Source organism: Bos indicus x Bos taurus, chromosome 9, assembly GCF_003369695.1.
Source record: "Bos indicus x Bos taurus breed Angus x Brahman F1 hybrid chromosome 9, Bos_hybrid_MaternalHap_v2.0, whole genome shotgun sequence".
Classification (NCBI taxonomy): Eukaryota; Metazoa; Chordata; class Mammalia; order Artiodactyla; family Bovidae; genus Bos; species Bos indicus x Bos taurus.
The window spans coordinates 40,144,483-40,170,319 of record NC_040084.1 but is presented as its reverse complement, the minus strand read 5'-3'; the positions used below and the strand labels follow the sequence as shown (position 1 = coordinate 40,170,319).

Genomic DNA, 25,837 nt, shown 5'->3' with positions numbered 1-25,837 from the left:
GTGTCTCTGCTTTTGAATATGCTATCTAGGTTGGTCATAACTTTCCTTCCAAAGAGTAAGCATCTTTTAATTTCATGGCTGCAGTCACCATCTGCAGTGATTTTGGAGCCCCCAAAAATAAAGTCTGACACTGTTTCCACTGTTTCCCCATCTATTTCCCATGAAGAGATGGGACCGGATGCCATGATCTTCGTTTTCTGAATGTTGAGCTTTAAGCCAACTTTTTCACTCTCCACTTTCACTTTCATCAAGAGGCTTTTGAGTTCCTCTTCACTTTCTGCCATAAGGGTGGTGTCATCTGCATATCTGAGGTTATTGATATTTCTCCCGGCAATCTTGATTCCAGCTTGTGTTTCTTCCAGTCCAGCGTTTCTCATGATGTGCTCTGCATATAAGTTAAATAAACAGGGTGACAATACACAGCCTTGACGTACTCCTTTTCCTATTTGGAACCAGTCTGTTGTTCCATGTCCAGTTCTAACTGTTGCTTCCTGACCTGCATACAAATTTCTCAAGAGGCAGATCAGGTGGTCTGGTATTCCCATCTCTTTCAGAATTTTCCACAGTTTCTTGTGATCCACACAGTCAGAGGCTTTGGCATAGTCAATAAAGCAGAAATAGTTGTTTTTCTGGAACTCTCTTGCTTTTTCCATGATCCCGCGGATGTTGGCAATTTGATCTCTGGTTCCTCTGCCTTTTCTAAAACCAGCTTGAACATCTGGAAGTTTACGGTTCACATATTGCTGAAGCCTGGCTTGGAGAATTTTGAGCATTACTTTACTAGCATGTGAGATGAGTGCAATTGTGCGGTAGTTGGAGCATTCTTTGGCATTGCCTTTCTTTGGGATTGGAATGAAAACTGACCTTTTCCAGTCCTGTGGCCACTGCTGAGTTTTCCAAATTTGCTGGCATATTGAGTGCAGCACTTTCACAGCATCATCTTTCAGGATTTGGAATAGCTCAACTGGAATTCCATCACCTCCACTAGCTTTGTTCGTAGTGATGCTTTCCAAGGCCCATTTGACTTCACATTCCAGGATGTCTGGCTCTAGGTCAGTGATCACACCATCATGATTATCTGGGTTGTGAAGATCTTTTTTGTACAGTTCTTCTGTGTATTCTTGCCATCTCTTCTTAATATTTCTGCTTCTGTTAGGTCCATACCATTTCTGTCCTTTATCGAGCCCATCTTTGCATGAAATGTTTCTTTGGTATCTCTGATTTTCTTGAAGAGATCTCTAGTCTTTCCCATTCTGTTGTTTTCCTCTATTTCTTTGCACTGATTGCTGAAGAAGGCTTTCTTATTTCTTCTTGCTATTCTTTGGAACTCTGCATTCGGATGTTTATATCTTTCCTTTTCTCCTTTGCTTTTCGCTTCTCTTCTCTTCACAGCTATTTGTAAGGCCTCCCCAGACAGCCATTTTGCTTTTTTGCATTTCTTTTCCATGGGGATGGTCTTGATCCCTGTCTCCTATACAATGTCACGAATCTCATTCCATAGTTCATCAGGCACTCTATCTATCAGATCTAGGCCCTTAAATCTATTTCTCACTTCCACTGTATAATCATAAGGGATTTGATTTAGGTCATACCTGAATGGTCTAGTGGTTTTCCCTACTTTCTTCAATTTAAGTCTGAATTTGGCAATAAGGAGTTCATGATCTGAGCCACAGTCAGCTCCCGGTCTTGTTTTTGCTGACTGTATAGAGCTTCTCCATCTTTGGTTGTAAAGAATATAATCAATCTGATTTAGGTGTTGACCATCTGGTGATGTCCATGTATAGAGTCTTCTCTTGTGTTGTTGGAAGAGGGTGTTTGTTATGACCAGTGCATTTTCTTGGCAAAACTCTTATTAGTCTTTGCCCTGCTTCATTCTGTATTCCAACTACCCTATTTTTCATGATTCCTCTTCTGTGAGTCTATTCTTACCTAATCACATTTTTTCATTATACAGTATTCTCAAAACAGACAAAATATAAATTAAGATTTATCAGGCAGACAGCACATGGCTTGCTTCAAAAGTCATTAAACAAAGATAAAGGAGGAAGGAATACTTCCTAAGTCAATGAAGTTGGCATTACACTAATACAAAAGCCAGATAAAGATATACTAATATCAGGAAAAGAAAACTACAAATCAACACCTCTGATGAATACAGATGCAAAAATCCCCCACAAAAATTTAGCAAAATCATTAAGGTATACAAAAATTACACACTACAACAACGTGGGATTCATTTGAGTCATGGAAGACTGGTTCCACAGTCAAAAATCAATCAAACTGAATCCATCCCATCAACCTGCTATGGAAGAAAAGTCACATGATCATATTAATTATGTAGAAAAAACATTTGACAAGCCTAACACTTTTTCATGATAAATTCAGAATGTCTAGCAAACCAGGAATAGATGGTAACTTCCTCAACTTAATAAGCAGCATCTAATAGCTAAAGCTGGAGAAGTAAATGGCAACCCACTCCTGTATTCTTGCTTGGAGAATCCCATGGACAGAGGAGCCTGGCAGGCTACAGTCCATGGGATTGCAAGAGTCAGACATGACTTAGTGACTAAACCACCACTACCACCAACAGCTAAAGCTATTACCTACAGCTAACATCATACTTCATGGTGAGAAACTAGAAGCTTTCCTGCCAAGGTTAGAAACAAGGCAAAAATGTCCCATATCATCACATCCTACTCAAAGTCTTAGCCAGAGCAATATGACAAGAAAAGGAAAAAAATAAACAGATTTAGAAGAAATAAAACTGTCTTTATTCACAGATAACATGACTATATATGTTGAAAATCCAAAATAATCAACAAAAACTCCTGGAACTAATAAATTATAACAAGACAACAGGATACAAGGTTAATATATAAAACTCAACTGTTTTTCAATATACCAGCAATAACAACTGTAAATTTAAATTAATAACATATAATTTACATTAGCACCCCAAGCCCCAAACTACTTAGGTATAAATTTATATGAGATTTATATGAGGGAAACTATAAAGCTCTGATTTGAAAAAAAGAAAAAGAAGAACTAAATAAATGAAGCAATATTTCACATTCATAGATAGGAAGATTCAATATGGTCATGATATAAGTTCTTCACAACTTGATCTAAAGATTCAATGCAATCCAAATCAAAATCCTGGCAATTTATTTTGTAGCTACTGACAAACTGATTCTGAAGTTTATATGGAAAGCCAAAAGACCCAGAACAGCCAATGTAATATTGAAGGGAACAAAAATTAGTTGGAAGACTGATGCTACCTGACTTCAAGCCTTAGTATAAAGCTACAGTAAGTGAGACAGTACGATACTGGCAAAAGCACGGGCAAATAGATCAATGGAACAGAACAGAGTGCCCACAAACAGGCCCACATAAATACCGCCAACTGATTTTAGACAAGAAAAGTAAAATAATAATAGGCACACCTCATTTTATTGTGCTTCACAGATACTGCATTTCTTACAAATTGAAGGTTTGTGGCAACCCTGTGTCATCAGATGACAGTAGTTTTAGCAATAAAGTATTTTTCAATTAATGTATTATTTTTTACACATAGTGCTATTCCACACATAATAGACTAAAGTATAACATAAACATAACTTTTATATGCACTAAGAAGGAAAAAAAATTCATGTGACTAGCTTAAATGTGTATACACTTTATTGGGGTTGTCTGGAACCAAATCCACAACATATCCAAGATATGCCTGTGCAATGGAGAGCAGAGTCTTTAACAAATGGTGCTGGAAAACTGGACATCTACATGTAAAAAAGTGAATATAAACACAGACCTTACACCTTTCACAAAAATTAACTGAAAATGAATCACAGACCTAAATGTGAAATGAAAATCTATAAAACTTCTAGAAGATAACAAAGGAGAAAATCTAGATGCCTTTGTGTTTGGCAGTGACTTTTCAGATCCATGAAAAAATAACTGATGAGCTGGACTTTATTAAAATTAAAAATTTCTGCTCTACAAAAGACATCAAGAGAATGAGAAGACATGTCACAAACTGTGAAAAAACATTTGAAAAGGACTGAAAAAGAACTGTTGTCCAGAGTATACAAGCAATTGTTAAGTTTTTTTTTTTTTTTTTTAAAGAATAACCTGGTTAAAAACTGGGCTAAAGATCTAAACAGACACTTCACCAGAAGAGATATATAGATGGTAAAGAAGCATATAAAAAGATGCTCAACATCATATGTCATTTGAGAACTACAAATCAAAACAATGAGAATTCCCTGGAAGTCCAGTGGTTAGGACTCCATGCTTTCACTGCCAAAGGCCTGGGTTCAATCTCTGGTTAGGGAACTAAAATCCCACAAGTCGTGTGGTACAATCAATCAATAAATACGCACACAAATATTTATATAATACTGCACTCAATATGCCAGCAAATTTGGAAAACTCAGCAGTGGCCACAGGACTGGAAAAGGTCAGTTTTCATTCCAATCCCAAAGAAAGGCAATACCAAAGAATGCTCAAACTACCGCACAATTGCACTCATCTCACATGCTAGTAAAGTAATGCTCAAAATTCTCCAAGCCAGGCTTCAGCAATATGTGAACCGTGAACTTCCTGATGTTCAAGCTGGTTTTAGAAAAGGCAGAGGAACCAGAGATCAAATTGCCAACATCCGCGGGATCATGGAAAAAGCAAGAGAGTTCCAGAAAAACAACTATTTCTGCTTTATTGACTATGCCAAAGCCTCTGACTGTGTGGATCACAAGAAACTGTGGAAAATTCTGAAAGAGATGGGAATACCAGACCACCTGATCTGCCTCTTGAGAAATTTGTATGCAGGTCAGGAAGCAACAGTTAGAACTGGACATGGAACAACAGATTGGTTCCAAATAGGAAAAGGAGTACGTCAAGGCTGTATATTGTCACACTGTTTATTTAACTTATATGCAGAGCACATCATGAGAAACGCTGGACTGGAAGAAACACAAGCTGGAATCAAGATTGCCGGGAGAAATATCAATCACCTCAGATATGCAGATGACACCACCCTTATGGCAGAAAGTGAAGAGGAACTCAAAAGCCTCTTGATGAAAGTGAAAGTGGAGAGTGAAAAAGTTAAAGCTCAACATTCAGAAAACGAAGATCATGGCATCCGGTCCCATCTCTTCATGGGAAATAGATGGGGAAACAGTGGAAACAGTGTCAGACTTTATTTTTGGGGGCTCCAAAATCACTGCAGATGGTGACTGCAGCCATGAAATTAAAAGACGCTTACTCCTTGGAAGGAAAGTTATGACCAACCTAGATAGCATATTCAAAAGCAGAGACATTACTTTGCCAACAAATGTTTGTCTAGTCAAGGCTATGGTTTTTCCTGTGGTCATGTATGGATATGAGAGTTGGACTGTGAAGAAGGCTGAGCGCCGAAGAATTGATGCTTTTGAACTGTGGTGTTGGAGAAGACTCTTGAGAGTCCCTTGGACTGCGAGGAGATCCAACCAGTCCATTCTGAAGGAGATCAGCCCTGGGATTTCTTTGGAAGGAATGATGCTGAAGCTGAAACTCCAGTACTTTGGCCACCCCATGCAAAGAGTTGACTCACTGGAAAAGACTCTGATGCTGGGAGGGATTGGGGGCAAGAGGAGAAGGGGACGACAGAGGGTGAGATGGCTGGATGGCATCACTGACTCTATGGACGTGAGTCTGAGTGAACTCCAGGAGTTGGTGATGGACAGGGAGGCCTGGCGTGCTGCACTTCATTGGGTCGCAAAGAGTCGGACACGACTGAGCGACTGATCTGATCTGATCTGATATAATGTTTAGGGATACAGAGCCTGACAACAAAGGAGATGGGGTTTGAGTATGGTTCTGCCACTTACAAACTGTACTAAGGACTTTAACCTCTCTGTGTCTCTGGGATTAATACTACCTACTTCACTTGGTTGGTCGGGTGTGAATGTGTGCTAAGTCGCTTCAGTTGTGTCTGACTCATTGCAACCCTATGGAATGTAGCCTGCCAGGCTCCCCTGTCCATGGAATCCTTCAGGCAAGAATACTGGAATGGGTATTCCATTACTGTCCTCCTCCAGGGCATTGTCCCAACCAGGGGATCAAACCCACATCTCTTACATCTCCTGCAGTAGCACCACCTGGGTTGTTTGTAAAGATTCTGTGTAGTTGCTCAGTCATGTCCGATTCTTTGCAACCTTATGGACTATAGCTCACCAGGCTCCTCTGTCCATGGGATTCTCCAGACAAGAAAACTGGAGTGGGCTGCCATTTCCTTCTCCAGGGTTTCTTCCCAATCCGGGGATTGAACTCGGGTCTCCTGCATTGCGGGCAGATTCTTTACTGTCTGAGCCACTAAAATGACTAGGAGAAGGCCCGAAACATAGCAAATAAGAACTCAAAGATGCTAATGATTATTTCCATGAAAAAACTTTGTATTTCTTAAGAATTTTCCAAGGATAAAGGGCTACACAATCTTATAATTAGAATAGCTTTTTTCCATTCTAAAGAACAATATTTGGATGAAAGGGAACAGCAGTTTTCTGAATTTCTGCCACTTTCCCTTTTGTGAACTATTATTTTGCATGACCACAGAATCCACTATGTGTGTGCTTTGTTGAATCTTCAGAAAAACTGTTCTGGTCTTTAACATAATCAATAATCAAATCTGAATGTTACATTTTTTAAAACACGCAGCAGAACACAAGTATTGTGCTGTTTTTACCCACATCTCATTTCTGACAATAAATGGGTAATTTTTCCATACCAAGCAGTTCTCCAGTTCTCTGTGGACAACAACTGAGCATTCTACAAGTCAATTCAGTATGTCCTACGTGCATGCATGCTCAGTCGCTTCAGCTGTGTCTGACTCTTTGCAATCCTGTGGATTGTAGCCCACTAGGCCCCTCTGTCCATGGGATTCTCCAGGCAAGAATACGGGAGTAGTTCGCCATGCCTTCCTCTAGGAGACCTTCCAGACCCAGGGATCAAATTCACGTCTGCCTTCATCTCCTGCATTGCAGGCAGAATTCTTTATCCACTGAGTCACCTCAGTTCAGTTCAGTCACTCAGTTGTGTTGGACTCTTTGCGACCCCACGGACTGCAGCACATCAAGCTTCCCTATCCATCACCAACTCCAGAAGCTTACTCAAACACATGTCCATAGAGTCAGTGATGCCATCCAAAACATCTCATCCTCTATCGTCCCCTTCTCCTCCCGCCTTCAATCTTTCCCAGCATCAGAGTCTTTTCCAATGAGTCAGTTCTTTGCAATCAGGCGGCCAAAGTATTGGGAGTTTCAGCTTCAGCACCAGTCCTTCCAATGAACACCTAGGACTGATCTCCTTTAGAACTTACTGGTTTGATCTCCTTGCAGTCCAAGAGACTCTCAAGAGTCTTCTCCAACACCACAGTTCAAAAGCATCAATTCTGAGTCACCCAGTATGTCCTACAAGTCAATTTAATTCCAACATTAACTACTTGGAGACAGCACAACCCCACAGGCTGCTCACTTCCACAAGACTGCCCCCAACTTCAGAAGCCAGTTAAAAGTCTTAGGCCTTCCATTTTTCTCCCCAACAAGCTATAATCAGGGGTTTCCATGACCCCCTCCTCAGGTTTGCTAACTTGCTAGAACAACTCAAGGGACTCAGAAAAACACTTTACTATTTTAACTGGTTTGATATAAAAGATACAACTCAAAAACAGCCATGTGGTTGCAAGAGTTGGACATGACTTAGTGATTAAACAACAAATATGGGCAAGGTTTTGGAGAATCTTATGGTCTGGAGAAGTTCATGCAGACTTTCCATGTCCTGTCTGGGCACACCACCCTCCCAGCATCTCAGTGTGTTCATCAATCTGGAAGCTTTCCAAATCCTGTAGTTTAGTAAGAGTTTTTATGGACGTTTCGTTACATAAGCATGGTTGATGAAATCATTGTTCATTGATGGTTAACAATCTGTAGACCCTCTTCCTTTCTTAGAGGTTAGGGAGTAACGTTGAAAGTTCTAAGTTTCTTAATCAAGTCTTGGTTTTTATGGTCCCCATCTAAGGGGTATCTAGGGGCCCCCTGCCACTAGTCATCTTGCTGCTGCTAAGTCGATTCAGTCATGTCCGACTCTGTGCGACCCCATAGACGGTGGCCCACCAGGCTCCCCCGTCCCTGGGACTCTCCAGGCAAGAACACTGGAGTGGGTTGCCATTTCCTTCTCCAATGCATGAAAGGGAAAAGTGAAAGTGAAGTCGCTCAGTCGTGTCTGACTCTTCGCGACCCCATGGTCTGCAGCCTACCAGGCTCCTCCATCCATGAGGTTTTTTCCAGGCAAGAGTACTGGAGTGGGGTGCCACTGCCTTCTCCAACTAGTCATCTTATTTGCATACAAAAAGATACTCAAAAGTTTTAGGAGCTTGTGCCAAGAACCAGGGACAAAGACCAACTACATGTTTCTTATTATACCACAAGATTGCAAGGAGTAATTTTGCAATTAAAAATGAAGATTAAAAAAGAAAAATACTAGTTTTCAGATTACTTAAAGTCTACCTTCATGTAATTGTCTTCTAAAAAAGATAAAAACTGTGAAATTTTTTGTTTTTGTAAGAATCCATTCCTTGCAAATAACATTTCTCTTTGCTATTCTATGCCATTTAAGGAAGTATAAACCTAGTCTCCATCTTCTTATCACCTCCCACACTCCCCCAGGGCTATGACTCTCTACATTATTCTACCAAATAACACAAGTCAAATTTGTGTGGTAATTTTTTAATAATTGTGTGTTATTACCCATAGGTATTATCCAATTCATGCAAACTTAAGTGCCTCGGGACCTATGGTAAATTAGAAATGACTGCAAATTCTTTGTAACTCTTCATTACGTTATTTTCATACTCCTTAAATTTGGACTGGTTTTGTGACTTGTTTTGACAGTATCATGTGGTGGAAGTGACACTGTGTGATCTCCAAGTCTAGGCCTCAAGAGACCTGCTGCTGCTGCTGCTAAGTTGCTTCATTCGTGTCCGACTCTGTGCAACCCCATAGACGGCAGCCCACCAGGCTCCCCTGTCCCTGGGATTCTCCAGGCAAGAGACCTAACATCTCCTATAAATGCTTTTTTTGAACTCTTCCACAGATAAGCTCAGATAGCCTTCTGGGGACACGTGGCCCAGCCAATATCCAGAACCAACTGCCAGTCATGTGAATGAGGTCTTCTCAGACTGTTGTTCGTTTTTCAGTCACCAAGTCGTGTCCGACTCTTTGCAAGCCCGTGTACTGCAGCACAGCAGAAAATCTAGATGACCTCCTCAAACTATCCAACCCAAACTGGGCCACCAGATAACTGCAGTCATGTAAGTAGCCTGGACAAGGTCAGCAGATGAACTGCTCAGCTGATCCTAGCCCAAACTGCTGGCCTATAGAATCATAAACAGATAAGATAGCTGTTTTAAGCCATGAAGTTTTGGAGTAGTTTATTATCCTGTGAGAGGTAAGAGATACACACAACCCCCTCCCCCACTTCTAAAGAAACAAAATTAGCTTTGCATAGAATAAAACTAATGAGTTGTACCACTCTGCTTTCAATTAAACTAAATCTGGTAATATGATCACAACCACTGGATTGGTATTTGATCTGGAACAGGTCAGCAAGATCCCCTGGAGAAGGGCATGGCAACCCAACTCCTGTATTCTTGCCTGGAGAATCCCATGGTCAGATAAGCCTGGCAGTCTACAGGTCCATAGGGTCACAAAGAGATGGACACGACTGAAGCAACTTAGCAAGCATGTAGCCACATATGACAAGACATAAGTGATGTGAAAGTCGTTCAGTTGTGTCTGACTCTTTGTGACACCATGGACTATACAGTCCATGGAATTCTCCAGGCCAGAATACTGGAGTGGGTAGCAGTTCCCTTCTCCAGGGGATCTTCCTGACCCAGGAATCGAACCTGGGTCTCCTGCATTACATGCAGATTCTTTACCAGCTGAGCTACCAGGGACACTCATGACAAGACACAGGGAAGGCCTGTCATCTATAAACTGACATGGCACAAAACTCTGCCCTAATGGACAACTCCATGGAAGGCAGTGACAAATTCAAATCCTTTATTAGGTAACAGGAACGTTAACATAAACACTGAAAAACTGGTCACTAAAGCTGCTAATACACCCCAAACAATATAATATAAATCCTTATTCTGTAACCACTAAGATCCAGGGGGCTGTATGTCTACTCATCCTCTTTACAACCCTACTCTGGAGTTCCCATTGGTTTCCATTGGCTAAGGAAATCTGAATATTTTTCTTTACAATCTGAAAGGACACTATATATGCTATAATAATTTCATCTACCGTAACACTTTATAGTGTTAAGTTTATAAAACATTTCTAAATAATCTCATTTGAGAGGTAGCATGGCTTATTGGACAGGGCCATGGACTTTGGGTCAGGGAGACTAAAATTCAATCACACTACTCAAAAGATTACTAAGAGCAGATTTAAGAATTAGAAACAAGAGAAGTACATGTAAAAATTTTTAAGTGTCTGGTAAATAACAGCACCCCGATAAATTCTATTTTTCTATTAATTTAGTAAGATTTACTAAGGACACTGATTGCATCAACTGGCTTTTGTTACATAACAAAACCACCTCAAAAATTAGTAGCTTAAAATAACAACCAATTCTGAGTCAGCAATCTAGGCTATGCTCAGCTGAACAGTTCTGCTGATCTTGGCCAGGCTCATTCATATGCTGTGGCCAGCTGCCAGGTAGACAGGCTGGTCTAAGATGGCTCAGCTGGGATGGTTGTCTCTATTCCAAAGGATCTCTCATCATCTATCTGGCTAGCCTAGATTTGACTACATATGGAAACATGCAACACCTCTTAATGCCCAGGCTCAGAACTCACCAAACATAACCTCCACTGAGTTTATTAGCCATAGCACAATCACCAGGCAAAGCCACACTTAAAAGGATGGAGAAACAAAGTCAAGGAGCTGCTTAGTGTGGTCATTTCACAATTTATCCAGAGACCTATATACTGGGTACCATAAAGGTCTTTTAAATGCTATATATATGTAGATGTAAATGTTTATGTATTTAATCATTACAGTAAATCATTACAAAAAGGTCCTCAAGAGAGATATAGACTATTCCTATTTTTGTGGGGAAACTGAAGTATAGGGAGCTAGTAACTAGCCCGAAGTATACATAGCAGAGTCAAAATTGGAAATCAGGCTTCCTAGGTCCTACCTAGTTCAATGTTTTTTCCATTCATCCTATGTTGTCCAGAAATTGATTCCAAGATCCTAGAGATCCTATAACGCCTCCAAAAGTAGCTTCTAAATAATGTCACAGAACAAAGTATTTTATGATTTGAGATGTAAGTTTAAATCATATCTGCTTGATTTCTTTGTCACAGTCTACCTAACCTAACAAATCACCTGTGGTCAACTTTAATGAAAAACTGCTTCATGGCACTGGCACCGTTTCTTTCAGTTTGATTCTGGGAACGTTATTTTTCTTTCTAAATGAAGAATTTATTCAATGAATCACTACTGAATGTCTGTTGTCTATGTCGGTCACTGTACTGTATACTGAAGATACAACAAGACAATCAGCTTTTATAAACTATATTAAAAAACTTTAAGATCCCTCTCTTGAAGAAATAAGTTTGATAAGGAAAGCATTTATTTTCAGAGAAATTTCTGGGATCTACCATTTTAATGAAAATATAGTCCTTTTTACCATTAAACCCTGCAATAGCTAATGGAATACCAAGTTCAACAAATTGCATCACCTGTATGTATGAACAGATATTCACAAATATGCATTTAATTATCGTGGTCAGAAGCCTATTAATCCTTTTGACTCCTATCTCTATTCATCCCCTACATCTGGGTTGATTCTACCTTCAAAATATATATCTACTAATTCACTAACACTATGCTGAACCAAGCTACTACTGTCTCTTGTTCAGACCATAACTTAGACTCATTTCATCTATCTGCATCCATTACTGTCTTCTTAGAGGAGCTCAAGATACTCTTAAAATATGTCTGATTACATTATTTCTTCTGCTTAAAACCCTTCCAACAGCTTCCCTATTCTAAATGTACTCTCTTCACTGTAGCCTTTAAGACCTTTCCATTCTCACCTTCAACCCTTCTTTTTGTTGCTCCAGTCACACCAACCTTTTCCTTTCACACCAAGCTCTTTTCCACTGTAGGGCCTTTGTATGCACCGTTCCCTCTTGGCATCACTGGCCTCTTTTCATTTCTCGTAGCTCAAAAGGCCCTTCTGAATTCCTCTTACATAGGTCCCCTTCTTATCCTATCATGGTGTCCTATTTGTTTCCCTCACAGCATGTTTTAAATTTATAAATACATATTTACTTGTTTATCTACTGGTTATATCCTTCCTACCAGCCTGTAAGTTCCATAAGAGTACTGTTTCATTCATTACTGTACAAATATTTAGCATACTTCTTGCTACACAGCAAGTGTTCAATGAACATTTTTAAAATAATCAATATCTAATTTTTGCATGGCACCATATTGGTTTATTTGCCAATAACTGCAGATAGTAAAAGAGGGATGGACAAAACTAAATTTATTAGAGTGAATGAAAATGAAAATGTTTCCAGAGTCAACACCCAACGTGAAAATAAAATTTATTGCCTAAAATAAGTACTTGTTACCATCATCTTAGATGATTATGGACAGAGGAGCCTGGCGGGCTACAGTCCATTGGGTTGCAAAGAGTTGGACATGACTAAGCACATACATACATACATAACAAATAAAACCTAGTTCCTATGTGCCTAGAGTATCTAGGTAGGATTAGAAGTTTACCTCTTGCAAACGCAGGAATAACCACATTGCTGTTAGTGTGATTCTTCACAATAGGCTTTCCTCACCTCTTCTGTTTCTCTACAGGAACATTTTTCACATTAAATACTAGGTTGCTGAAATACACAGAGATGGAATTTATATACTAATTTCAAACACAATACAGTGTATTTCCAAAGACACAATTACACTGTTTCTGGCATAAAAGCAGTAACTAATGCTGAAACACATTTTTAAATGATGGTTCTCTGCAAGCAGTTGAAAGAGGGAATTGCTAAGGTAAGTTACTTTAAAGTGAAGTAAGTTTAGATAGCTCACTAAATTAAAAAACTATACCAAATAGTAGCTAGGATCAAATGTTTTTCCAACTATATTCAGAAAAAATATACTTATCTTTTAATCATGTGAAATAATGTTTATTGCTGCCAGTTATATAATTGGTATGTTTCTTGAAGAAAATTTGAAAAATATTGACAAACATGAAAATAAAATTATCCCAAATTCCAGCAACCAGAGACTAAGACTTAACACTTTATTTAACAGAGACCTCTATTTTAGATCAATTACAGTATTATGTAAATAAACTCTTTTTAAAATAATCTAGTTTTCTGAACTTATGCTCCAACTACTTTCACACTTCTGTTCGTGCCATTCTCTCCTTGAAGGATGAACCAAATCTCAATATAGGAGATTTGGTCTTAAGTCCTCACCTTTAGGACTGAGTTATGCAATATCCCTAAGTATCTGTTTTATCATAAGATTTTTGTGGGGATTTAGTCATGAACATTAAGAACCTAGTACAGTAGATCTTATACAAATGGTAGTCATTGTAACAGCTAAAAAAATCACCTCTTTAGTGGAACTTTCACAGATTACTTCAGTCCTTTTCTGATGCTATTTGTATGTTACTTACATTGTAGTGTCTCATTATGAGCCAATACATGACTTATATTCCTCACTAGGATCTGAGATGATTTGGGACAGGTCTCCCACAACTTTATATTCCCCACGATGTTTACAAATACTTAAGGTTAATTCAAAAATATTTTTTTCACACATATTACCTGTAAGTCATCGAACTGGGAGACACAAAGATGAATAATAAGTTTTAATTTCTGCCCTCATGTAGTTTATAATCTTTTAGAGGGAAAGAGAGATTATTAGTATAAATAGCGTTAGGTCCACAAACTTTTTTTTTAAACCCACTGGGGGGAAAATATGTTTCAGAATTTAGAATTTCTCAGATTTTAGAAAGGTAATATAGTATATATACTGTATATTAAGAAATCATTCACTAAGGTCCAGGTAGGCACCCTATGATCCAACATTATTACTTTTATTCATAGTGAAATGTATGAATATTCACTAACTGGTATAAATATAGACTATAAATAGCCTCATATCCATTCAGGTCAAATATTAATACTACGTGAGTTTTCAACTGCTGCTGTAGCAAATATAGTGACTTTCCAGTGGTCATGTATGGATGTGAGAGTTGGACTGTGAAGAAAGCTGAGCGCCAAAGAATTGATGCTTTTGAACTGTGGTGTTGGAGAAGACTCTTGAGAGTCCCTTGGACTACAAGGAGATCCAACCAGTCCATTCTGAAGGAGATCAGCCCTGGGTGTTCTTTGGAAGGAATGATGCTAAAGCTGAAACTCCAGTACTTTGGCCACCTCATGCAAAGAGCTGACTCATTGGAAAAGACTCTGATGCTGGGAGGGATTGGGGGCAGGAGGAGAAGGGGATGACAGAGGATGAGCTGGCTGGATGGCACTGCAGACTCGATGGACATGAGTTTGAGTGAACTCCGGGAGATGGTGATGGACAGGGAGGCCTGGCGTGCTGTGATTCATGGGGTCGCAAAGAGTCGGACACGACTGAGCGACTGAACTGACTGACTGACACAGTACAAATTTATTATCTTTTAGATCCAGAAGTCACAACTGTCCTTGTGCTAAAGCCCAGATGTCTACAAAGCTGGTCTCTTTCTAGAGGATCCACGGGAGAATCTGTCCTTTGCCTTGCCTGACTTCTGGATGCTGTTTGCTTTCCTTGGCTCCTGGCCTTTCATCTTAATAATTAGCAGTCCCATCACTCTAATTTTTACTTCTGCCATGACATTTTCTTCTCTGACTCTTTTGCCTCCCTCGGACTCTTGCAAATTACACTGAGCCCATCTGGGTAATCCAAGCTAATCTCCCCATTGCAAGATCTTTAATTTAATCATCTCTGCAAAGCCCCTTTTACCAAGTAATGTAATGTTTACAGGTTCCAGGATTAGGATATGGACCTCTTCAGGGTCTATCATTTTGCCCACCAGAGCCACTAAATTAGATTTTTTTTTTTTTTTAAAAGAAACTTTTAGTTTTCAGAGTCTTTTGAACTTTAGAACTACAGAGAGGGAACTGTGGACCTGTATAAACAAAGGTAGTACAAGGCTAGTGATACAAGAAAAGCACAGGAGAATTATAGAAATATAATGAATGGAAAAACCACAACCAGTTAAGTATCAGGAAAAGCTCAATGAAATAAATAGTATTGGGCTGGCCAAAAAGCTTGTTTGGGTTTTTATACAACATCTTACAAAAACCCAAATAAACTTTTTGGCCAACCCAATATTTGATGGGAGCCTTCAAAGATGTAAAGGATTATGACAGGTGAACACTGGTCCAAAAAGTAATTTTCAGACATACTTGCTCTCAAAATTTTATAGGGACATACAAAACAGCAACAACAAATTCAGAGACAGGAAACTATATTTGGAGAAGAAAGAGACTGCAGTTTGACTGAATTATATAGACTAAAAGTAAAACAGTAGTGAAAGAAAAGGAAAGATGAAGACAGATACAATGGGCTATATTGCTTGTCAGGATGAAGAGTTTGTTCTTAATTCTGGAGGAAGTGACCAGTCAGGTGGAAATACTTTTGAACTGAGAAATGATATTACATGATTGGTGTTATATTGAAGAAAGATTAATTTGGCAAGAGGATTGATTCAAATTGGGAAAGGCAGAAGCGTAGCAGACAAATGACTAATCTAAAGAATAGGTACTTTCACTAGGGTGATGGGAGAAGAATGATGTCAAGGTAGCTAGGATTCATAAGAGATTTTCATCAACATAATTTTTAATAAAAGCAGCTACAAATTATAGTGCTTACTGTATGTCAGGTACCATTCTATGAAAGAGTTTAACTCCATTTTACAGATAAGAAGACTACGGTATAGGAAGTATACCTTCTACACTAAGTATCATGGCTGGGATTTGAATCCAGGTAGATATGACTCCTGGAGAAGGCAATGGCAACCCACTCCAGTACTCTTGCCTAGAAAATCCCATGGACGGAAGAGCCTGGTGGGCTGCAGTCCATGGGGTTGCTAAGAGTCGGACACGACTGAGCGACTTCACTTTCACTTCTCACTTTCATGCATTGGAGAAGGAAATGGCAACCCACTCCAGTGTTTTTGCCTGGAGAATCCCAGGGACGGGGGAGCCTGGTGGGCTGCCGTCTATGGGGTCACACAGAGTCGGACATGACTGAAGAGACTTAGCAGCAGCAGCAGCAGCAGTGACATAATCTGAAAGTTGAACGAACTGATTTGTGAAAAATTCACCATTCCACCTAAAAGTAAGCTATGATAAGTTAATAATGTATACTTAAAACTCTAAAACAAATACTAAAATATCACAGGGAGTTACAGCTATTAAGCCAACAAAGGAGAAAAAACAGAATCATTAAAAAAAAATTACTCAGGCTTCCCGGGTGGCTCAGTGGTAAAGAATCTGCCTGCCAATGCAGGAGACATGGGTTTGATCCCTGGTCTGGGAAGATCCCACATGTCATGGAGCAACAAAGCCTGTGAGCCACAACTATTCAGCCTGTACTCTAAAGCCCAGGAACCACAACTACTGAGCCCACTCACTGCAACTACTGAAGCCCACGTGCCATAAGGCATGTGCTCTGCAATGAGAAGCCTGTGCACTACAACTGGAGAGTACCTCCAGTTCACCACAATTAGATAAAAATCCACAGAGCAATGAAGACCCAGCATAGCCATAAATTTTTAAAATTTACTCACACTAAAAGAAAATGAAAAGGGAAATAAGACATTTATGAACATTACAACAAAAGGAAAATAACAAAATGGTAGATTTAAACTCTGTCATCAATAATCACATTAACCATAAATGATCTGAACATGCCAATTAAAAGGTAGAAATTGTAAGACTGAATTAAAAAACAAGACCCATCCACATGCTGCCTATAAGAAACAATTTTAAACATGAATACACAAAGAGGTTAAAAGTAAAAGGACAGAAAAAGATATACCATGCTAAAGAAAAAAAAAAAAAGCTGGAGTGACTACATTAATATCAGACAAAGTTGATTTTGGAGAAAGGATATTACTAGAGATATTCATACTAACAAAGCTGTCAATTCATCATGAATACATAATCTAAAATGTTTATTTACTTTACAAATAAATAGATTCAATAAAGTAAAAAGTAACAGAAGTACAATATAATACAGAAAAGTCCATAGATATAGCTAAAAATTTCAACATCTTTCAATCACTAATAGACCAAGCAGACAGTGAGTAAGCAAGAACACCATTAACCAACTTGATAATTGAACTTTATAGAACATCCTATCCCAAAACAATACAAAACACATTTTTAAGTCTTACAAGTATACAAATAACATTTACCAAGAGAGACCACTTTTAAGTCATAAAATAAGAATAAATGTAAAAGGATTTAAATCCTACAAGGTATGTTTTCTGACCACAATCTAATTACATTAGCAATCACAACAAAATGATCTATGGAAAATCCTCAAATAGTTGAAGGCTAGGAAATATATTTCCAAATAACTCCAATTGAAATAAAAAGGGAAAAAATAGTTGTTTTGAACTGAATGAAAATGAAAACAAAAGTATCATAATGTATGAGGGAAGCAGCTAAAGCAGTAGTACATAAAGGGAAAATTACAGCATTAAAATGTCTACACTGGAAAACAAGAAAGGTCTTAAATGAATGGCCTCGACTATTTTCACCTCAACAAACTAGAAAAAATAAAGCAAATTAAACTGGAAGTAAGCAAAAGAGGAAATAGTGAAGGTGAAAGCAAAAGTCATTGAAACAGAAAAATAATGAGAACGTCAATAAAAAACGATAACCCACTAGCCAGGCTGATGGGGAAGGGTGGCATATAAAGATATATAAACTGACAGTATCTGAGGAATGATAGGAGTGCTATCACTACAGATTCTACAGATATTAAAAGAACCGTTAGGAAATATCATACAACTTATACTAATAAATTCCACATCTTACATGAAATGGAAAAATCCTGAAAAGACACAAGGTTTAGTGAACCTCACAAAAGAAGAAATACATTGTCCTTTGAAAAAGAAAAGCAGTATTAAGGGATTTATACTACTCGACTTCAATACTTATTATAAAGCCACACTATTCTAGGTAGTGTAGTACTGGTATGAAGAGAGACAAATATCCAATAGAACAGAAAAGAGTCCAGAAATAACCCAACTGATGAATTATTTGGTCAGCTGATTCCTTCCACAGATACAAAGTTGACATTCTTTTTTTTTTAAATGGTGCTACAACAATTGGATATCGCTATTAAAAAAAAACAAACCTTAGATCCTTACCTCTTACCATGTACAAATGAGTCACATACCTAAATGTAGAATGTAAAACTATAAGGCGTCTAGAAAAAAGAAAATTTTTACTGCTTTGACTTAGGCATAGATTTTTTAGATGTAACACCAACAGCACAATCCATAAAAAAAGAAATTTTTGAACCAGAATTCATCGAAATTAAGACCTTCTGCTTTCTCATTAAGGGAATGAAAAGACAATTTACAGGTTGTGAGAAAATATTTGTAAATCACATATTTGATGTATCTAGAATGAAGAAACCTTTCTTGGTAGCTTAGATGGTACAGAATCTGCCTGCAATTCAAGAGACCTGAGTTCAATCCGGGAAGAGCCCCTGGTGAAGGGAATGGCAACCTATTCCACCCGGAAAATCCTATGGACAGAGAAGCCTAGTGGGCTACAGTCCATGGGGTCGCAAAAAATCCAACACGACTGAGCAACTAACACAAATAAACACAATAAAATTCAATTAGAAAACAACCCAAAGGTAAATATCCAGATATTTGAACAGATACTTCACAAAAGAAAATATACAAATAACATTTAAAAAGATGATCAACATCATTAGTCTTTAAAAGTGAAAGTCGCTCAGTCATGTCCGACTCTCTGCAACCCCATGGACTATATACTCCATGGAATTCTCCGGGACAGAATACTGCAGTTGGGTAGCCTTTCGATTCTCCAGGGGAGCTTCCCAACCCAGGGATCAAACCCAGGTCTCCCACATTGCAGGCAGATTCTTTACCAGCTGAGCCACCCGGGAAGCCCTCATTACTCTTTAGCAAAACACAAATTAAAGTCACAAGGAGATACCACTACACACCTATTAGAATGGCTAAAACTAAAATGGCAAGAATGTGGAGCAACCAAACTCCTACTCTGCTTGTAGAAATACTATGAAATGACATAACCACTTTGAAAGACACTTTGGTACTTTCTTTGAAAACTCACAGCAGCTGTATTTGTAATAATCAAAACCTGGAAACCCAAATGATCACCAACAGACCAATAAAAAACAAACTGTTATCCACTGGAACAATGTTTATAAAATGGGATAGTGTTCAGTAAAAAATGAACTAATGATGGATATGAAAATACAGATAAATTTTAAAGTCATTACACTAAATGAAAGCAGCCAAACAAAAAAGACTCTACACTGTATGATTCTATTCATATCAAGTTTCAGAAAATACACACCAACCTATTATGTCAGATAGCAGATTAGTGGTTTTGCTTAGGGTAGGGATTGGGATTGATGGAAGGAGTAAGGAAAGACAGGATGCAGGAATTACAAACAAAGAACAGAAAATTGGTTTGTGTGTGTGGGGGTCATTATATTGATTGTAATGATGATTTCAAAGCGTATCCATAAGTCAAAACTTATCCAATTGTACATCAATTATATTCTGATATAGCTCTCAAAAACTCATTTAGTCAAATAGCAATAACCATTTATTCCAATATAGTTAATGCTCATATCCTGCTATAAATGCTTATTTGCTATTACCTGTTAACAAGAAAATGATTTAAACTTACAACAGTAACATTATACTACTCAACTTCAATGTGTAAAAGAGTACATTTTCTTTCTGGAAATGTGCAAGCAAAAAATCGTTAAGACTAATGGATTAAAACAATGCAAATTCAGACAAGCTCAAGTAGATCAGTGAGATCTGCTATTATTAGCATATTATTATCTATCCTATTCCTTACTTGAAAATAAATGCAGTTATCACAATAGGAAACTGTTAAGTATGTAGCCTTAACAATTTCCATCTCATCACTAAAAGTAATCTACAAGTATAAAACAGCAGATGAATTGGGTAACTAGTCATTTGTAATCTGCCTATGTTGAAGTGAAAAATTTCTCCACAGATACCATTTCACGTGGTGGCAAAAGTTCCAGGCCAGTTCCAAAATCTTATTTAAGCAGTAGGGATTAATTATCCCCTCTTTCTTCTACATCACTGTTTTCCCTCTACTAGATCACTGTCATCAATATAGAGACATGCTATAATTTCATCCATCTTACAAAACAGCAACAACAAAAACAAACTTCTCTCGGTCCTATTTCTGCCTTTAGCCATTTAATCCCCCACTTCCTGATTTCTTGGCTCTCCTTTTTGGCAAAATTCTTTGAATTAGTTCTCTGATTTTTCTCCTGCAATTCTCACTTAAATCTGTCCTATTCGGGCTTTCATTTCCAGCATTGTAGCAAACCATCTGACTAAGGTCAATAATCTGCTGTATCCAGCGGTTAATTCTGAAGTCTCTTTTCACTAAACCTCTTAATAGTTGTTCATTCCTTGAAACTACTTATTGTGGCTTTCGGGAAACCTCAAGTTCCTGGCTTTCCTCCTGCCTCCTTCACAACTTCTCTACTTCCAAATCTTAAGAGTACTCTAGGACTCAGTCCTCGGACCTTTTTTCATATTTGTATCTATATTCACTCCATTAGCAGTTTCATGTTAAATGTTCTTAAAGTAAGATACATCTATATCTTAAATTAAAGGACTTGACCGCCTCACTATAATCCTCAAATAAGGTCAATTATAGATAATTTTATCATTTGAGGAGGCAGGTGCTGATGAAAAACAGATTCAAACAGACACAAAAAAAGTTGAAAAGAAGTTACTTAATTTTCAATAAATCATTACTAGTATTACTGGTATAGGGAGTTACTTAAAAATAATAAAGCTAAACTGATGAATACCAAAACAAATATTTTTTATTTATTCCAGTCATTTATTACATTAGAAACATTTAAATACCATACTAAATATTTCATTAAAAATGTAAATTATGACCTTATCCATGGTCCTAGTCCCATATGGGCCTAAAACAGTTAGAACTTACATTAATTTGGACTTGTTTCAGAAGACTTTTTTATAACAATTATCTCATTTTATCCTAAAAAAGACTCCATAAGGATATTAGAGTAAATATTATTTAAGCCAGCAGTTTCTGCTCTTAATATGACCTCTCACATAACAGGCAGACTTTTAATGAGCAGATTTAATTAATTTCAAATTAGAGAACTCAGAAATCCATCTCTACTACAAGAAATATACATTAAAATTCATGTTCAACTGATGACAGGTCATTACTGTCATCTTTCTGTACTTAGCATAAAATTACAAAATAGAAACTTAAATCTTCTTTTTAATGTCAATGAAACTAAGTCCTTTATATACATAACCATTAAGAGACAATCTTTATTTCATTTACTTCCATGACTATACTGATGATAAAAATTATATTAACACTGATCTCCAACAATTGTTGACTGCTTCTATTACAAAGAAAAAACACTTATTTTTGCAAAGAAGAAGACAACTATATTTATAATTGATCATTCACAAGTAAAGCATGATCCTTTTCCTCCCTCCAAGATTCCTACCTCAAATGATGTGGCATGCACTGCCTGCTGACCCCAGAGCAATGGTTAGAGGCATACAGACTTACAGCAAAGCTTCTTAAAATATACCTTCTCTCTCTTGAGGGCTCAAACATCAGTGCTTCCAGTCCTGAGGACTGAGGAGTGGCCCCTTCCCTTCTACTACTAAGCACATCAGTGTCTATATAGACTCTCAGAGTTCTGCCTCTAAGATCTCCATCTGTGAAATGTTCCTTTCTGACTGAAATATCCTATTTCACCCCTCCAATTCCTCACTATTAACTTTCTTTGTCCTTATCAAGTCCCTGTGATCCTTTAGTTCTTCTCTATTTTCAAAACCATCAACATACTTTTGGCTTTGCTTCCCTTCCTACCTCACTAGCATTTCAGATCCCTGTTCCAAAGAGAATTGCCCAGATCACAAGGCCTTACTTTATCCTCTGGTCCCAACTGAAGGGTCATATCAGAATAATATTCTGATATGAATACCATTATATTCATAATGATTACATCTTCTCTGATCACATCATCAGCATCCTCTGCTGTCTTTTAAATTTCCACTCTGTAAATAATGAGTCAACAGTTTTGTTATGCCCTAGTTCATTCTATACTTTCTCTTCTTCATAAATCCATCTATGTCCAGATTTTGAACTATCCCTTTAAATTACTGATATAAACAACCCTAACATCCCTGTAAACACTCAAACCTATGCTATCTGTCTGACAGACTGCAACACAATGTCTTATTAACTCATTTTCAATATATCCAAAACCAATTTCACCATTATTAACTCCTCATTCCTCAAAGAAAATTTACTCCTTTTTTTGGACTTCTCTGTTTCTAATACCACCAAATCACTTAGCATTTGAGATCATCTTAAAGCAAAGTACTCTTTTCTCTACAATTCAGTAAACTTTCAATTGTGTACAAATTGTTGGGAAAATAATTAGATTTTCATCAAAAGGATATGACATAGCCATTTTCATTCAACTCTTTGTATTTATGGTACAATAATTTGGTACATGATTTTTACTCCACAAGTGGTTTGAACTCTGGAACCAACCCCTAACACATATGTCCAATTTTGCCACCTACCAACTAAATCAAAATAATCCCATTTTCCCACTACATCTAGAGGATACCTGAGTCAGGAGTAAGCATGAGAGACCAGGCAGTTAGATTGTGGCTACGATTGTGAAAGACTGTTGCAGACTATGCCCAAACCTTAGTTTTGATCTGATAAGTGAGAATTACATCTCTCCCCTGGGTTGTTGTGAGAATTACATCATATGCCTAGAACAGTGCCTAGCACATAACAGGTGCTCAAAAAATGGTGCCCCTGTTATTACTGGTGTCACCTTTAAGTCAAGAGCAATTTAGCCACATGGGTAACCATTCTGTTTCTTCAGGGGACTGCTAATAACACATCTTTATTTTAAATCAATCTATGTCTTAAATTTTAGAACAATTCTAATTTTTATCTATTCCACTGCTCTTTTAAACTAGTCAAATATTTCAAAAGTTCCAACATTCTAAATATTTTAAAAGAACAAATACAATGAATACAAAACATTTACAGATATGGTAGTTATCCAACTATATCAATAGATATTTTAAACACGAATGATTCAAACACACCAATTAAAAGAGAATATCAGAATACACTAAGAATAATAAACAAGAAAAAAGACTCAACCAAATGTTGTCTACAAGAAACTCACTTTAAATATAAAGACACAGAATTTCAGAGAATGCAGACTTCTAAGCAGGGGAGTATCTCAAGGATAAAGAAGGGCATTATATAATGATAAGGGTATAAATTCTCTAAGAAGACATAACAATCCTTAATGTATTGGATTGGCCAAAAGTTTCGTTCAATTTTTCCTATAAGACAGCCCTAGTGGCTGGTTAGTTGTCTTTAACTTCATTCAAAATAATTTGTTAGCTTATAATTTGACAGTTAGCTGTCATATCAGCATGCATTTAAAAAAAAATTATCAAAAGAGGTGAATTTTTGTGTAGCCATTTTAATATTGAATATGGAAGAAAAAAGCAAGCTTCTCAGCATGTTATGTTTTATTATTTCAGTCAGTTCAGTTTAGTCGCTCAGTTGTGTCCGACTCTTTGTGACCCCATGGACTCCCTTGTCCATCACCAACTCCCGGAGTTTACTCAAACTCATGTCCATTGAGTTGATGATGCCATCCAACCATCTCATCCTCTGTCGTCCCCTTCTCCTTCTGCCTTCAATCTTTCCCAGCATCAGGGTCTTTTCAAATGAGTCACTTCTTCGCATCAGGTGGCCAAAGTACTGGAGCTTCAGCATCAGTCCTTCCAATGAAAATTCAGGACTGATTTCCTTTAGGATTATTATTTCAAGAAAGGTAAAATGAAACTTAAATGGAAAAAATATTTTCACAGTGCATGGGGAAGGTGCTGTGACTGATCAAATGTGTCAAAAGTGATCTACGAAGTTGGTGCTGAGGATCTCTCCCTGGACGATGCTCCACAGTCAGGTAGACCAGTTGAAGTTAACGATCAAACCAAGACATTAACTGAAAACAGTCAACATTATACCATGAAGGAGAAAGCCAACATACTCAAAATATCTGGATCAAGCACTAAAAATCATTAGCATCAGCTTGGTTATGTTATTATTTGATGTTTGGGTTCCACATAAGTGAAAAAAAATACTGACAAGTAGTTCCACATTTCTACTTAAATGTAAAAAAAAAAATTTGATTTTAAAAACAAATTGTGACAGATGATGAAAAGTGAACACTGGACAATAATGTGTGATGGGAGAGATCGTGTAGCAAGCGAAATGAACCATGACCAACCACACCAAAGGCTAGTCTTCATCCAAAGAAGGTGCTGTTTTGTTGTGTATATGGTGGGATTGGAAAGGAGTCCTCTACTATGAGCTCTTTCTGAAAACCAAATGATTAATTCCAACAAGTAATGCTCCTAGTCAGACCAACTGAAAGCAGCAGCTGATGAAAAGCATCCAGAATTATTCAACAGAAAATACATTATATTCCATTAGGATAATGAAAGACTGCATGTTTCTTTGATGACCAGGCAAAAACTGTTAACAGTTTGACTGAAGTTCTGATTCCTCTGCCATATTCACCAGACATCACACCTTCAGATGTCCATTTTGGTCTTTACGAAATTCTCTTGAGAGAAAAAATTTCAATTGCCTGAAAGACTGTAAAAGGCAGCTGGAACAGTTCTTTGCTCAAAAAGATAAAAAAGTTTTGGGAAGATGGAATTATGAAGTTGCCTGGAAAATGGCAGAAGGTAGTGGAACAAAATGGTGAAAATGTTGTTCAATAAAGTTACTGGTGAAAATGGAAAACGTGTCTTCCATTTTTACTTAAAAAACCAAAGGAATTTTCTGGCCAATCAATATATATCTAACAACAGAGTACCAAAATATGTGAGGCAAAATTTGATAGAACTTCAAGGAGAAATAGATGAATTCACTATTATAGAGACTTGAACACCTCTCTATCAGTAATTGACAGATCCAACAGGCAGAAAATTCACAAGGATAGGGTTGAACTGAGCAGATTCATCAGTCAACTGGATGTAACTGACATTTACATAGTACTTCACCCAACAACACAGAACACAGATTCTTCTCAAGCTCACACAGACCATTCACCAAGACAGACCATATCCTGGTCGGTAAAACACCCTCCCTCTCCCTCAAAGAACAAAAATCATACAACACATACACTCAGACCACAATGGAATTACACTGGAAAGTAATACCATAAAGACAGCTGGAAAATCCCCAAATATTTTAACATCACACTTCTAAATAACATATGGGTCAAAGAAGTCTTAAGATAAATTTTTGAGTATTTTGAAGTAAATGAAAATGAAAATATCACTTGTCAAAATGTGT

At 37.6% G+C, this 25,837-nt stretch overlaps 1 protein-coding gene across 6 annotated transcripts in view; it reads right to left on the bottom strand.

Moving 5' to 3' along the window:
- WASF1 (WAS protein family member 1) overlaps window positions 1–25,837 on the bottom strand; it is a 70,782-nt gene that overhangs the window by 36,648 nt on the left and 8,297 nt on the right. Inside the window, exon 2 of one of the 6 annotated variants that reach the window (XM_027551224.1) lies at window positions 12,843–12,955. The exons of the other annotated variants lie outside the window; for them this stretch is intronic. The gene's annotated coding sequence lies outside the window, so the exon portion shown is untranslated. The remainder of the gene's footprint in view (window positions 1–12,842; window positions 12,956–25,837) is intronic. 6 annotated transcript variants of the gene reach the window in all.